Source organism: Gallus gallus, chromosome 1, assembly GCF_016699485.2.
Source record: "Gallus gallus isolate bGalGal1 chromosome 1, bGalGal1.mat.broiler.GRCg7b, whole genome shotgun sequence".
Taxonomy (NCBI): domain Eukaryota; kingdom Metazoa; phylum Chordata; class Aves; order Galliformes; family Phasianidae; genus Gallus; species Gallus gallus.
In genome coordinates this window covers 23,951,754-23,966,167 of record NC_052532.1, presented here as the reverse complement: position 1 = coordinate 23,966,167, position 14,414 = coordinate 23,951,754, and the positions used below count along the sequence as shown (strand labels likewise).

The 14,414-nt window shown below is 36.1% G+C and overlaps 1 long non-coding RNA gene across 2 annotated transcripts in view; it reads right to left on the bottom strand.

The window, feature by feature from the left end:
• LOC100859665 overlaps positions 1 to 12,572 on the bottom strand; it is a 38,768-nt gene extending 26,196 nt beyond the window's left edge. Inside the window, exons 1-3 of one of the 2 annotated variants that reach the window (XR_005841553.1) lie at positions 12,450 to 12,572; positions 5,569 to 5,628; positions 2,469 to 2,625 (exon numbers count right to left, since the gene is read on the bottom strand). This is a non-coding gene — a long non-coding RNA (uncharacterized LOC100859665). The remainder of the gene's footprint in view (positions 1 to 2,468; positions 2,626 to 5,568; positions 5,629 to 12,449) is intronic. The other variant, XR_005841554.1, reaches the window with a different exon arrangement.
• Between the last annotated feature and the right edge of the window lie 1,842 nt (positions 12,573 to 14,414).

Sequence of the window (14,414 nt, the reverse complement as noted above, 5' to 3'; positions counted from 1 at the left end):
TGCAGCTAGCATACAACCAGCAGCCACACTTTTTGTTCTCCGCAGGGCAGAGAAGAACTTAAAACTAATAGCTTATTGTTCATTTTCAATAATTGTATATTAGAATTCCAACTATGATGTTCACTGGTATAATCCACCATTCAGTAAAAACACATATTTTAAGCAGCTGCTCAGTAAATTAATTTCCTATAATATTCTTGCAAAGTGAGAACAAAATGAGTTAGAATATTGCCATGGAAAATGCAATGTTTCATTTAAATAAATGTTTGCAGATTTCACCCTTCATTATCTGCGTAGCTATACTCATCTGTAAATAGAGAGCTTGTAAGTTGCCCTTTTTGAGCATCAACAGCTGAAATTCTGGTTCAGATTTTTAAGGGCTGAAAATCCATAAAAGAATAGGAAGAAACATAAAATGTGGGGCTTTCTGAACTACAGGTTTTCTGACTCTTACATACATACAAATGTAAATGTATCTTTAAGACAATGATAAACAGCCCTTACAATTCTGTGATTCTGTGATATTATATATTTGCATGTATAGGTACATTATACATATAAAAATATACCAACAAAAGCAATAGTAAAATTTCCATTAAAGATCAACAATAACAGATCAATTCTAAACAATGAGTTTAGAAGTTTTTTGTTTGCTTGTTTTGTTTTTTTCAAGAGACAGCTACAGTGAACAGTTATGGACAGCTACAGTGAAGACAAAACATGTTCAGGTCTTTAAATATAGACACAGTAACTCCCTACCACAACAGTACAAAACCAAGACAAGGTCCAGTGTTTATGGTAATATGTAGATCACTTCAGAAGTATTGCTTCCTAACTTCCTCTACGGAAACTAGAAGAAAGAGAACAATAACACTACTTGATAGAGCAAATTCTTAGCTGGAAAACAGTATTTTTTAACACAGTAACCACCACTAGCCAATATGCATGGATGAGCTGATTGAGACACTCTGAATTTGTCTCAAAATGATGTGACAGCTGTGCATGTCTGTCTGAAACATGGCTTGTCTTACACTTTGCTGTCATCACTGCTGAAACGCACACCCATTGCCTCACTGTGCTCACATCCACTGGTTGGTATCCATAGACATTCAACGAGCAATGATGAATGTTAATGGGTGTAATTTTTTCCACATGGAGGAATTCAGTGACACACCCTTGTTTCATAGGCACTTCCATGTCGGATGCCATTTTGTCAGACTGCCCCTTTGCTGCCATCTGTTGCATGGCATCAAAATGTAATAGGGTATTGGCAGGCAGATTCAACCTCTACTGCCACATCACCAACATCTGCCTCTGATGTAATGCACCAACTGAATAAAATAGGAGGCATTACTTTTGAATCAGCCCTTGTAATATGCATACTGTTGTTTAGGCAGTGAAGCAGAGTAAAGCAACACCAAAAGTTTTAAATGAGATTTTCAAGTTTCATGTAATCACTGGGGTTGTTTCATCCTTAGACTGTATCTGCGTGCTGATTTGCATGACAATTCACAAGTCCAAACAGCATGAACAACATCTCTGACTGCTGTTTAATCCTTAGGGCAACTAGTGTCAACAGCATTAGGCAACAATTCTCATTACTGATAAAATGGAGTTTGCATAGCCAGTTAGATAAGTGTAAATTTTTCTTTAAGGATGATAGTCCTTTATCCAATGGCTTAATTTGAATTATCAGAGGGTAAGTATTTTTGATACAGTGATAGGTGACAGTTTTTTCACATAGTGAGTGCATGGTATTGTTTTCTCCTGATACCTGAAGAAAAACAAAAAGAGAATGCAACTGTATTTCTTCAATGGCTGCAGAAACTAAGAGGAAAAAGGGGAGATACGCTTCCTCAAGTAGTCATGTTGCCACTAATGCAAAACCAGAGAGGCATGGTTTTCATTCAAGTTAGGCAGGTTGTGTTTAGCAGAAGCTACAACATACACTGTACATCATCAAAGTTAGGAAAAGAGTAGGCTTCATAAATAGTGTGACAATGGCAAAATGATTTACACACAATTTCTTCTTTTCTTCCTCTGAAAGCTGATAGATATATTTTACAATAAAAAAGGTTCTAGGTGACCTTGTTAAACTGGAATTCTGAATTAACTCTTGTATGCAATTATATTCTCTTTATACTCATACACGTATTTCCATTGTACTAATATTTAGGCACTTACTACACCAATGAACTTTTCCCATCTCTCTCCCTTTCCATTCTCCTCTATGGGTCTATTTGCCCTTAGAATGTCATTTCTCTTTCCTTTTCATCCATCCACAGAGTTCCCTCTCTGTTTGCTTCCAGTTATCCCTGAAAAAGTGGTCTGGTCAAGACCTTCACTGACAAGATTTCCAGCACCCTCCATCTTAAGCGTTGGGTACAAAGCATATAGACAACAATGACTCTTCTGCCCTTTTTTTTTTCTCCTTATTTCAGCCTTTATGGGATAATCAAACTACTAACCTCTCTGTTCCTCCTTCCTTAAAAGTGATCCCATGAAGGAGAACTACTTTGTCAGCATCGATTGTAAGCATTTGCCAGATGACAATAGGGATCTCTAGAAAGTCCCTTAGTTGCTCTACAGTTGTAAATGAGGCAAACCACTGGGCAACCACAGGACCTGAAATCGGAATTAAAAAAATAAAATAAGTCACAACCACATTGTAATAAATTGGGCCAAAAGTGAGGGAACCTGCAGTATGTCACCTTTAGAATACATTTTATGTCTTGCTGGAATAAATTATATATATTTTTTATCTCTTATTGTAACAAATTTAGCCTGTCTGTGATTCACAGATACATGAAGTATGTTTCTTTTAAATTTTGATGACATTTTTAATTGTCCTAACCGTGAACTGTTTCTATTCGATAAATATTTATTTTAAGTGAAGCTTAAAATAAAAACCTTCTTTCTGTCATTATTTTTACACAAGTATCATTATTGGTTTCATTCCTGTCAGCACAACTCAGAAATGAGTTTTAGATGAGTTGAGCTTCTTTTGCTGACTAAATTTGCAGCAGCAAAGCATAAAGCATTTCAGGATCTTCAATAGCAGACTCTTATTTTTTGTTGTTGAGAGATGGATGGCTTTAAAAACAAACAGATACACAGATCTCAATATGCCTCTTTCTTATAATCTCCATGCAATGTATTGAGGGATTTCAGTGCATTAGAAAATCAGCAGGCTTCGTAAACATTTTTGTCATTTGGCTCCTGAAAAGCATGCACAGTACTATATACCCAAATTGTACAGCTGTTACAGTTACACAAGATTGTCTCTGTAATTAAGGTACAATATCTCCAAACAAACAACATATATGTCTGTATATACGCATACAACATATATATGTTTGTATAAAATAGTTATTTTATAGGAGGAAGCAAAGTGTTTCGTGGCACGTAACAGTTCTCTGGGTGAAATTAAATGCACGTCACACTTTGTTTTCTCACCTGTGGCATGCTGTCCAGTTTTCAGTTTGGCACTGTCTAGGTATGCAGTCACAGATGGAAAGTCAGTATGCACTACATGTTTTTCACCTGCCATCAAACACTGGGCTTCCTCCATCATTTTGTAAACACAATTTGTAATTCATTTAGTTCTCATGCAGGATATTCCAAAATAACTCAGCAAAATGATTACTATTGACAGTCCTGGATTTAAAAGCAATGAAAAATGAACCTACTCTTAGAAGATAATATATATTATAATTTGCAGACCTGTAACCTACATCACAATGTGAGGGATTAAAATTATGTCTGAGATTCTGTATTTTGAGTCTCTGATTTGACTTTTATGTATTGACTTCTGGAACAAAAATGATTATACGCATGATCTAATACTATCAAAGTCAATTGTAGTTTCTTCTTTCTACACTGTGTTAAATGAACAGAAGTTTCATACAACAGTATACAACTATGTAATATCTATTACATGACATGGAAAGGATGATGACTTAGGGCATACAATACAAATATCTTTGCATCAGTAGATGACTTCAATACTGAGGCCATGTTTCTCTTTTAAGTGCATGACCTTTTGTATTACAGAATCACAGAACCATATAATGACCTGGGTTGAAAAGAACCAATATGATCATCTAGTTTCAACCCCCCTCCTATGTGCAAGGTCACCAACCACCAGATCAGGCTGCCCGAATTTCCTCTTGCTCTCACAGAACCTCCTTAGATGCAAAACAGCTTTACAATATAACCAATATCTCCTGACATTTCCCGAAATTATTTTTAGATGTCAAACTATCACAGGTATTAAGATGAAAGAGGAATATAGTGAAAGATACTGTAGGTTAAGGTGAGATGCGATAGCTTGTGTTTTTCCATTGGCAGTATAAGGAGCTTTGAATACTATCTTAGGATAAACCCTTAATTTTTAGATGGTTAGACTTAGGAGAAATGCATCCTATCCTGCCATGTTCCTATAGAGAGCTTCTTCAGCTCTCTTCAGTTCCTATCTGGTGGTGATACTTCAGTGAGTTATACTTCATATTGCTATCAGTATTCATTATAACCTTACAGTGTCATCCAGTAGGTGTACGTCATCCCAAGAATTACTTTTGTGCTTAATTACATCACGGAATTTTTAATATTTGTACATTTGAAATGCCTGAGGTTTCATTGAACAATAATTCTGTAGTGCATGCACAATACACAGTGCTAAACATTATATTAGGATTCCTAATTGCCAATTAAGGATTCTTAATTGTAATAAAAGGCACTCTTTACAATTAATAGCAGTAAACTTGCTTTTTCTTTCATACATGTTTCATACATGTTTGCCTAAGCAATAAAGTAAAGTAACCTTTTCTGTTAGATACTAGAACATCATTCACTGGAGGAAGCAGCATATGGACAAGTGTGTTTAATTTTTACAATTTAGGCTCAAATTTTATTTAGTCTACTTTGATCGCTGTGGGATATATAAGTGAACGTATAAAATTACAAATTAATCTTACTTACACAGTAGGAGAAAGATTTTATGTCAAGGAGTGAGAGTTACAGGAGTATAATCAGAACACTTATTAGGTTACTATATCTATTAGTTATACTGTAAAATATGGAAAGAAAACTAAACAATATACAAATAGAGGCAATCAGTGTCAAAGACAGATGTAAGTTTTCATGTAACTATTCCAAAACTAACACAGATATGCTGGATGGCTCCTCAAAGTGCAAAACATGTTCAAGAATGTAACACAAAAAAAAATCAGTAAGAAATAAAAGTAATGTATCTACCTTTACTGTTTTTACCATGAAATATGCACTCAGCTACAGAAAAGTTTCTTACATCAAGATTAAAATGGCACAAGCATGTCATTTTCTTACCTTTGGGTGTATGCATGGTGTGTACATGTACATCTTTTTCCTTACGTCATTTATAATTTTATTAGAGTCATGATATTTATATTGCACCAAACCAAATGGCAGAATATATCATTTTCAAACATAACATTGGATTTTTTTATTTCCTAAATGGTTGAGTGCATTTAACAAAACACTACATTTAGGCTTTCTATATGTGAAGAAACATAACAGAAGGTTTGATACCCAGAGATCCCTTCCAATCCTTATGATTCTGTGATTTGGTGAAAAGCAGACTTCAGACTTCTGGAAAAAAAAAAAAATCTGTACTGATCTTTCTTATTTTTACTAAAAATAGGAGAAAAAATTGATTATTAATAGCAGAAAAAAATATTGATTTCATAGTAGGATGATTTCTTCAATGGCATAAATGATAATAACCGTAAGTTCAACTTTTGAAAATGCAAACATATTAAAATTCTTCTTCCAGCAATACAAGTTTAAATCCAAGTAAATCTGTTTGCTTCAGTAGATTTAGTCAGACTTGCACCTGTGTACAGAGGAGTGAATGTGGCTTGCAAGAGGAAAATAGATGTTTGATGAAAATTCCTGCCTAATATTGCATGCAGAATATGAATTCTGCTCATTGTGTATTGTTTCACATATGGTAAATTAATTCTAGATGAAATTTTCTGTAATTAAATTGTTTGATTATTTTTCTAGTTACAATTTCGAACAATGTTGAAACATTAGATATTTTAGCCCCTTTTTAGCTCATTATGTATATATTAATTAAAAAGAGAATTATTTTGTCTGGTATTACACAAATTCTGTTACCAAAACTTTAGCAACTATTATTTTATTCAGCATATCACAAATCAATATGTTGTGATGCTGACTAAGACAATCCATTTACACTTAGGCAGTTGCACTCTGAGCTGCAATTTAGCCCACGTGACAGCATAAGGAAACATGATGGTCCTAAAATTAATAGAAATTACAAACAATGGATTTAATTTAATAATTATGACCCACTCCAGCAGCTTAGTAGGTGGTAAATAAGAACTTGTTCTTGTGAGGTGCTTTACATTCTCAGATGCCATTAATTTCATTAGGAGCAGGAAGTAAACAGTAAATAGGAAGTAAACGCTTTTTAGGATGTGAGCATCAATAGCTCAAAATTAGGCTCTTAATTCCTTGCAGTGAGTTCAAATTGCTAACATATTTAAAGCTGGCTCATTCACTGTCTGTTCTTCAAGTTCTGAACACACTTAAACATTTATGATATGTCATTGAAAGTATGCCATTTGAAAAAGTATGAAAAGTTGCCCTAGGGCTTCAACCACAAAATGATATGGCAGAAAGAAATAGGAAGTACATAACTGGAGAATTTCCTTGAATATTTTCATAGAATGGAAACAAATCGAGTATTTGATAGAATAGAAATGAACAGAATATAAATTTTCAGGGACTGGAAAAATTGTTCTTTTTTTTTTTTCCTAAACTGCAGCTCTCCCAGCTGCATAATACATGAGTTATATAGGTTATCAGGGATAGATTTTATCTTGAGAATACTGACCCTAAGTAATCTTTATGAATCTTGCTAAAATCTTTTTTGTTGTTGTTTTAAAAGTAACATGCAGTGGTAACAAAAATCAACAATATCATGCAAAATAAGAATCATATAGACTACTTGTTGTCAAGGTAATATTAACAAGGTAAGAACATTTAATTGTTCTGAATTGGAAAGTAGGGGACAAATGGCTTCTTCCTTTGTTTTTACTAATGTTTAAGTGTGTTACAGAGTTGTAATTCAAAGGCTCATTTACATGGCAGCAATTAGTGTATGTCTTGCAGATTACTTCTAGCTCTAAGAAATGGCTTTGTGACAATGCCACAAAAATTAGCAGATCCTCTACAAGTAAAAGGGTTTTTTTGTTTTTGTTGTTGTTTTTTCCTTCCCAGTAACTAATAACTACTCTCCTCTTATAAGTATTACTGTGTTAATGAATAACCTATAGTGTGCTCATTCTGTATGATAATGTTATTTTAAACTCCATTGCATCATACTTGCCCATACACACAGACAGGTCTATTCTGCAATTTTTTTCTGAGAACTCCACAAGCTAAAATGTGTTTGACACTGACTAGGGACTTAAATGGGATATGCCACCAAAGAGCCACTGCTTAAGAACAATGGCTGACCTAAAGACACCTCTGGCTAGTAACATCTTGAACAGTTATTTATTTTAGTAGCTATAGAAAAGCTGCAGAAGGATTTCCTACACACTCCCACTTCTTAGTTGTAATTCTCTGTTGCAGATCAGGGACATGGCAACCAGGCAAGACCCTTCTTTTATTCCATGTATGTCCAGATCTTCCTTTTCTACAGTAAGTTGGCTAGAATCAATCAGAATTAACATATCAAAATAAGGAGAGAGAGCAATTTGTAGCCTGATTTTCTAGGTAATTGAGTAAATTTCCAAGTAGTTGAGTGAATGCAATCATTTCCCATGTCAGTCTCTCTGTCAATCTTACAGTAATTCTGGAACATCATTTTAGAGGACTAAAGAGCCTGAAGATAAGCAGTTTTTATAATTTTATGAGAACTGGAAAGTGGATGGAGAAAAGACACCCTATTATTAATCCCTGTGAAAGGGGCTAATGAGATCACTCTTTCTTAGACATCAGAGACAGGAGAGAAACCAGACATCATTAGTTATGCTGCACACAGAAATATTCAATTTTTTCAAAGCCTTCCATGTCATATTATTTTCTGTTCTAATTGCTAGAACTGAAGGATGAATTAGAGGAGGATGGTATGGATTTGGAGGGGTTGATGAGCCATCTAGACAAGATTTCCATTCAGTATAAGAGATTAATTTAGATGACCAAACAACTGGTTTGCTGAGGCTGAGGAAAGCAGAGCAAAAGACACAAACTGACTTTGACCTATAACAGATCTCTCATTGATTGTGGGACTTTGAGTTGTAAAGCTTGCTTGAAGTTGATTATTTTATCAGAGCTGTATTTACAGAATTGCAGAATTACTGACTGGTTTGAATTGAAAGGGATCTTAAAGATCATCTAATTCCAACTCCCCTCACAGTGGGGAGGTTCTCACCTATCAGCTTAGGCTGTCCAGGGCCAAATTTAACCCAGCCTTGCGCAACTCCAGGGATGAGGCATCCACAGCTTCTCTGGGCAGCTGCGTCAGGGCCTCACCTCCCCCTCAGTAAAGAATTTCCTCCTAACATCTACGCTAAATCTCCCTATATGACTAGTTTAAAGTCATATCCCCTTGTCCTATAGCTATACATTTTGTTAAAGAGTCACTCCTCATCTTCTTTGTAGGAACCATTTAAGTACTGGAAGGCCGCCATAAGATCTCCCCAGAGAGAGTCCCTATTCCCTGGTGTATTACCCTTCTGCTTTCTACTGCTTTAATGTGAATTAGATTTCACAGATTAATATATATATATTTTTAATTCAGTTGGTATATGTCAAATGCCTAGACTTTAAACAGTCTTGAGGCTGTTTTATGTTATATTGTATTGCAGACATTTTTTTTTTTCCAGTGATACACCACTATAAGGAAACTAAAGATCTGACATCGTGATGATTTTGTTCTTTTTTATCATGCCTTAAGTAAGGTGTAATCCAAGTTAGATATTTTCTTGCTATTTGATCTATGAACAGTAATACCACAACAAAGCAATGTTTTTAGTTGCTAAACAAAATTACATCTCCTTATAAAGCAAGTATGATTTCACTGAAACACATTTCTATTAGCTTGGAAGACAATAATTTTGTACAAGTCTTCAGTTGTTCTAACAGCATAATTTATGACTAAATAATCTGTGCTGAAAATTGTCCCCCAGGTGAAATACTGTTCATCTAGGAGTAAAACATATTTGTGATGAAGATAAATACTGAGTAAGTTTAGTGTATCTCTGTGACTTTTTTTTTTTTTTTAGAAGAATGTAGAGTGCAATGATTGGTGAATTTAGGGCAATTTTCAGTTGTGATCTTTTGATTTTACAACTGCTAAATCCAGACAAGTGCTACGTCCAGATACCCCAACATCTAGTCTAATTAACATATTAACATATTTATCAGGACTTGTTAACTTCCCATTACTGGGTATTGCTTCACTAATAGCAGACAGACTCCTTGACATTCTCTTTCATCCTTTCTTCCTCTTGGACATTTTGATTCAACAGTCACTGCAGCACTGCGACCAGGACAGCCACAAACACTTTATTCCCCTCCTTGGTTGGAGAAGTGTCTTGCTACAGAAGACTGCTTTCTCATTGCAGTTTATGCAATTGGAACACAATCATTAACATGAAAGAAGGTTTATATTTCCTGTTCTCAACCATGGCATGGGGGCTTTTAGTAATTACTGGTATAAAAGGTGTTCCTTTAGGCAGCTCTCCAGGTATTCTTAAAGTTGAAGACTTACCAGCTCCATGCAAGTCTGCCTGATTTCAGGCTTCTCCCTCTGCTACGAGCTGGCTGGACTAAGGAAATCATTTATAATGGAAGATAATAACTTTATTCAGTCTACTAACTTCTGAAAAATGTTCTATATTCATTTGTGCCAGTGAGTAACACACTGTATCTATTAACTATATTTTTTACACATATTCATCTCTTTCACATATGATTCCTATAAAGCCACTGAGATTTGAAACAGTAGAAGCTTTGCTGGAACAGAAACCAGTTATTGAAATTGGGTAGGATACAATTCCAGTGGCTCTCAATCAGACTGTACTACCCTTCTTTGGGTACCCTCCACATAAGGTACTAAAAGCAGAGCCAAACTAGTAACAAAGCAGTTTGGAAAGGATTTGCAGTATAAGAGAGATGGGACTAATTAGGCAAGGAGCCATTGATCGTTGTGAGGCTTTTGCAGGAACAGAGGAAGGTGGCTGGCATCCAAACCCTACATTTCCTGGAATACAAAGAAAAAGGAGTATGTCTAAAATGGTAAAGTTTGGATAGAGATTGAAAGATTGCCATGCAATGAGTATGTTACAGAGTGAAAATGAACACAAAAAAATGAAGTCAAAAAGCTGTGAAGTCAAAAAATTGTCACTATTTTTTATTGTTTTGGCTGATAATTTGTATCACCATACAATCTGTTATCTACTAGAACAGATATCTCAGAACACAGAGAAAGGTCTGCTAGCAAAATATGTATAAAATATATGCATATGTATATATTTAAAGAACATCATAATTTTATTTATACATAGCTCTTTGAGAATTGCCAAAATCCATTACAGAGTCAAGTAAGAAAAACGACTTAGGTGAGAAAAGCATTAGTTGTACAAATTGAATTTGCTTATCTACATTTTCCACAGATAAACCACAATTTCAAATTCTTTAACAATATCGACAATACTAATTAAAGCAGCAATAAATATAAAGGACACCAACCTTTTCATATTTTCTTCAGCTAACATTATGTATCTGTTCTATCAGGTATCATTCCAACTGAGTAATGATTTAGTACTTCCACGGAGCAGATGACTTTTTGCAAGTATAAGCAGATAGATAAGGGTAGTGGGGGTATAGACTGCCTGGAGTAAGGAAGCTTAAGAGAAGGACAGATTTTTTTTTTTTTTCTGGGGAGTTCTTAATGTTCTCTGAATTTGTGACCTACTGAAATGTAAAATAACTTTTATTTTATTTTATTTTATTTGGTCTACGTACACTTTTAAAGGAGAAAAATGACCTAATTTGAAACTGGAAAGGCTCAGGCTTTCTAAGGTTGTGCAAGTTTATTGAGTCCTCTGAGACTCTGTAACAGCACAAGTGGAGTCTGTGTCATCGTCTATGGTTACACTGGCCACAGACTGCCCATGTCCCTTTCAGTATTACTCCCTGTGGATCAGTTCTTGTTTAGCAATTTTGCAGCTGTTTTTGATAAACATGTTTTCAAACAAATTTATTTCCTGCTGAAACAGAGATTCCCATTTCATTTACCTTTTTCAGTGCTGTAAGGATAAAGAACTTAATAATGGTTCAAGGCCTAAACAAAACTCCTAAGTTTTATTTCTTCTTCAAATCAATTTGATCCTCAGCCAAACTCTCCTCCGAATAAAGAAAGAACAAATGAAGGAATGGACACAACTGAATCATACTCTATGACTGCTGCAGATATTTCCTCTCTGCTGCAATATGCTCTTTGTACGCATCAGTCTTTGAGAGATAGCTTAGAACTTAAATCACGTCTGACATGTATTTTACCAAGTGGCTCAAGCAAATGATGAGACTCCTATTTCACAGAATCTGAGCACAGAAACAAGGCCAAGAGAAGTGCCAAATTCTGTGTCCTTACAGGGTCAACTACTGAAAGCAGAACAAAGGCATGCACTAATGCACAGACTTGCAAGAACTAAATACTTCATTAGAACCTGTTTTATACAAGAATATGTTTCCAAACCATTCTATATATTCTGTTGTGTGTTTCTTTTTCTTTGTTTGTTGGGTTTACTTTGAATTACTTGGTGCTTGGGGACTGAAACACATTTGATGATGCTAGAGATTCTGCATGTGATTAGAAACAGGGCTCCAGGGACACAGAAAAAAAAACGGGCAAGAAGCATGCTTTTCAAAAGACTTCCCAATGTGTTTCAGCAGAACCAGGAGTATGAATTTAAGTGGTTAATTAGTTTTTTGTATTAATTCACTTGGCACTTGAAGCCCGCAGTCGTATATATTTCCATTGAGTCAGCAGACTTGGGGTCAGCCTGTCAATTTAATCCTAACTTAAAGTCCATTACTTACAGGTGTTAGGAAGGTGAATGATCATAGTCATCCCAGTCCACCTTTTATAGTCAATAGATACCTTCCTATATACACTTCCTATATACATTCTACTCTAAGTAGAATGGATTTCTCTCTGGAGTTGTTTTTCTTACTATGAAATGTAGGAAGTTAGGGTGAGTAGGCACTTAATTATGTATCACAGGTGCCTAAAGTTAAAATGGTTGAAATTGTGCCTCATTATAGAGGTGAAACAAGAATTTATTCAAAGACAATATGTGAGTCAAAATATAAATTTAAAATAAAAAATATATATTTATCTAAAGTAAAGCTTAAAAGGTTTTATTTACCATGTCACTGTTCATGACACTGTCAGCGGGTAGAACATCACTAACTTCAAGAGGAACTCCCAGTGCTTGATATGACGAATACATTCTTCAATTGAATTAATCTCTTCTATCATACTGTCTACAACAAGAAAAACACATACAAATACTAAATCGGTACTTTTTGGTTTAGAGACGATAAAGTAAAAATCTCTGCGATCAAGTCAGCCTCTTTGGAAATTTGTGAGGTCTTGAGATTATTCCATGTACTCTTTTAAACACACCTTAAGTAAAAGAGAAACCACAGAGCTGATAGCTCTGCTTTTCTTCTCCATCCACTAAGTCTGTAATAAATGCATTAAAAATATTTTCCAGGGAAATAGGGGATTTTTCTTCTTTTATTATTTATTTGTTTGTTTGTTTGTTAATGCTGGCTATACTCTCAGATTGACTTTGGGATTTAAATGAACTGGTGCATTTCCTGTGCTTCCCCCACAGTATGTCTTAATCTTTACCAGTGGGAGGTAAATTTAAGGTTCCGAGCCACCAATTTGTCCACACAGAAGGGACAACAAGCACATGCACTGCAAAGTGACCTGAGACTATTTTAGTAAACTTCCAGAAAAATTGCTCTTTGTCTGAAAAATTGTGCTCATATCAAAAACCTCCTGTTCATTCTTGGGATGGACAATCACAGGCTGGGCAATCACCAACTGTACGAAACAAAACAAGAGCGAGTGCTGGATTCTGCACTTGGGACAGGGCAGCCCTGGATATATGTACAGACCAGGGGATGAGGGGATGGAGAGCAGCCCCATAGAAAGCAGTCTGCACTTTCTGGTTTCTGACAAGTTGGACATGAGCCAGTGGTGTGCCCTGGCAGTGATGCCCCGGGGTGCAACAGGCACAGCACTGACACTGGGCAAGTACCACTGTACTGCTCTGTTGTGTGGAGCCTCACCTCTAACACTCTCTGCCATTTTAGGCACCACAATTTAAGAAGGATGTGAAACCGTGTGTCTAAAATAGGGCTTTGAAGATGGTGAGTGGTCTAGAAGGCAAGATGTACGAGGAGTGGCTGAGGCCCCTGCGTTTGCTCAGCCCAGAGCAGAGGAGCTGAGGGGAGGCCTCATGGCAGCTGCAGCTCCTCACAGGGAGTGAAAGGGCAGCGCTGAGCTCTGCTCTCTGTGACAGCAACAGGGCCTGAGGGAATGGCATGGAGCTGTGTCAGGGGAGGGGCAGCTGAGGGTTAGGAAAACGTTCTTCATCAGACGGTGGTCAGGCACTGGAACAGGCTGCCCAGGGCAGTGATCGCGGGGGACATGGTCCCAGGCGGCCAGAGTTAAAGAAGCTTTTGACAGTGCTCACAGACATAGGGTTAGAATTTTGGTAGTGCTATGTGGAGCCAGGAGTTGGATTCAGTGATCCCCATGGGTCCCTTCCAGCTCAGGATACTCTATGATTCTGTGACTCTTTGATTCTGTCAGACCCACAGTACGAAAAACAGTTAGATTAAGACATGACAGATCTGTGAAGGGGAGGAAATTGTGACCTATGAATACATATACTTGCATTAACTGCATGTCTGACTAAAGCATTATCTTTTTTCGCTTGTATTAGTCAAAAAAGGTCCAACCAACTGACCAAAAAAACAACCAACCAACCAAACAAAACAACGGTAAACAATACCTCAAGCCTCTTGTTCAGAATGAGAAGCACTCAGACCCACAAATCAGTAGTATATGAAGTAGATAAAGCAGATCGATAGAATTTTCTTTTAATCACAACTAGAGTGGCTCTTGGAAGAAATCTCTCTATTTTGAAAACTAGTAAGTAATTTCAGTTGCTGTAAGTCAAGAAAAAAACACTTTGCATTCTTTGACCAAATAGCAGATGTACTTTCATGGAAGCTATCTTTACCCATCCAGGAGGAGAACAGCATATACTGAGAACCCAGTTATCTGTGCATGATGTCATGCATTTAGCATT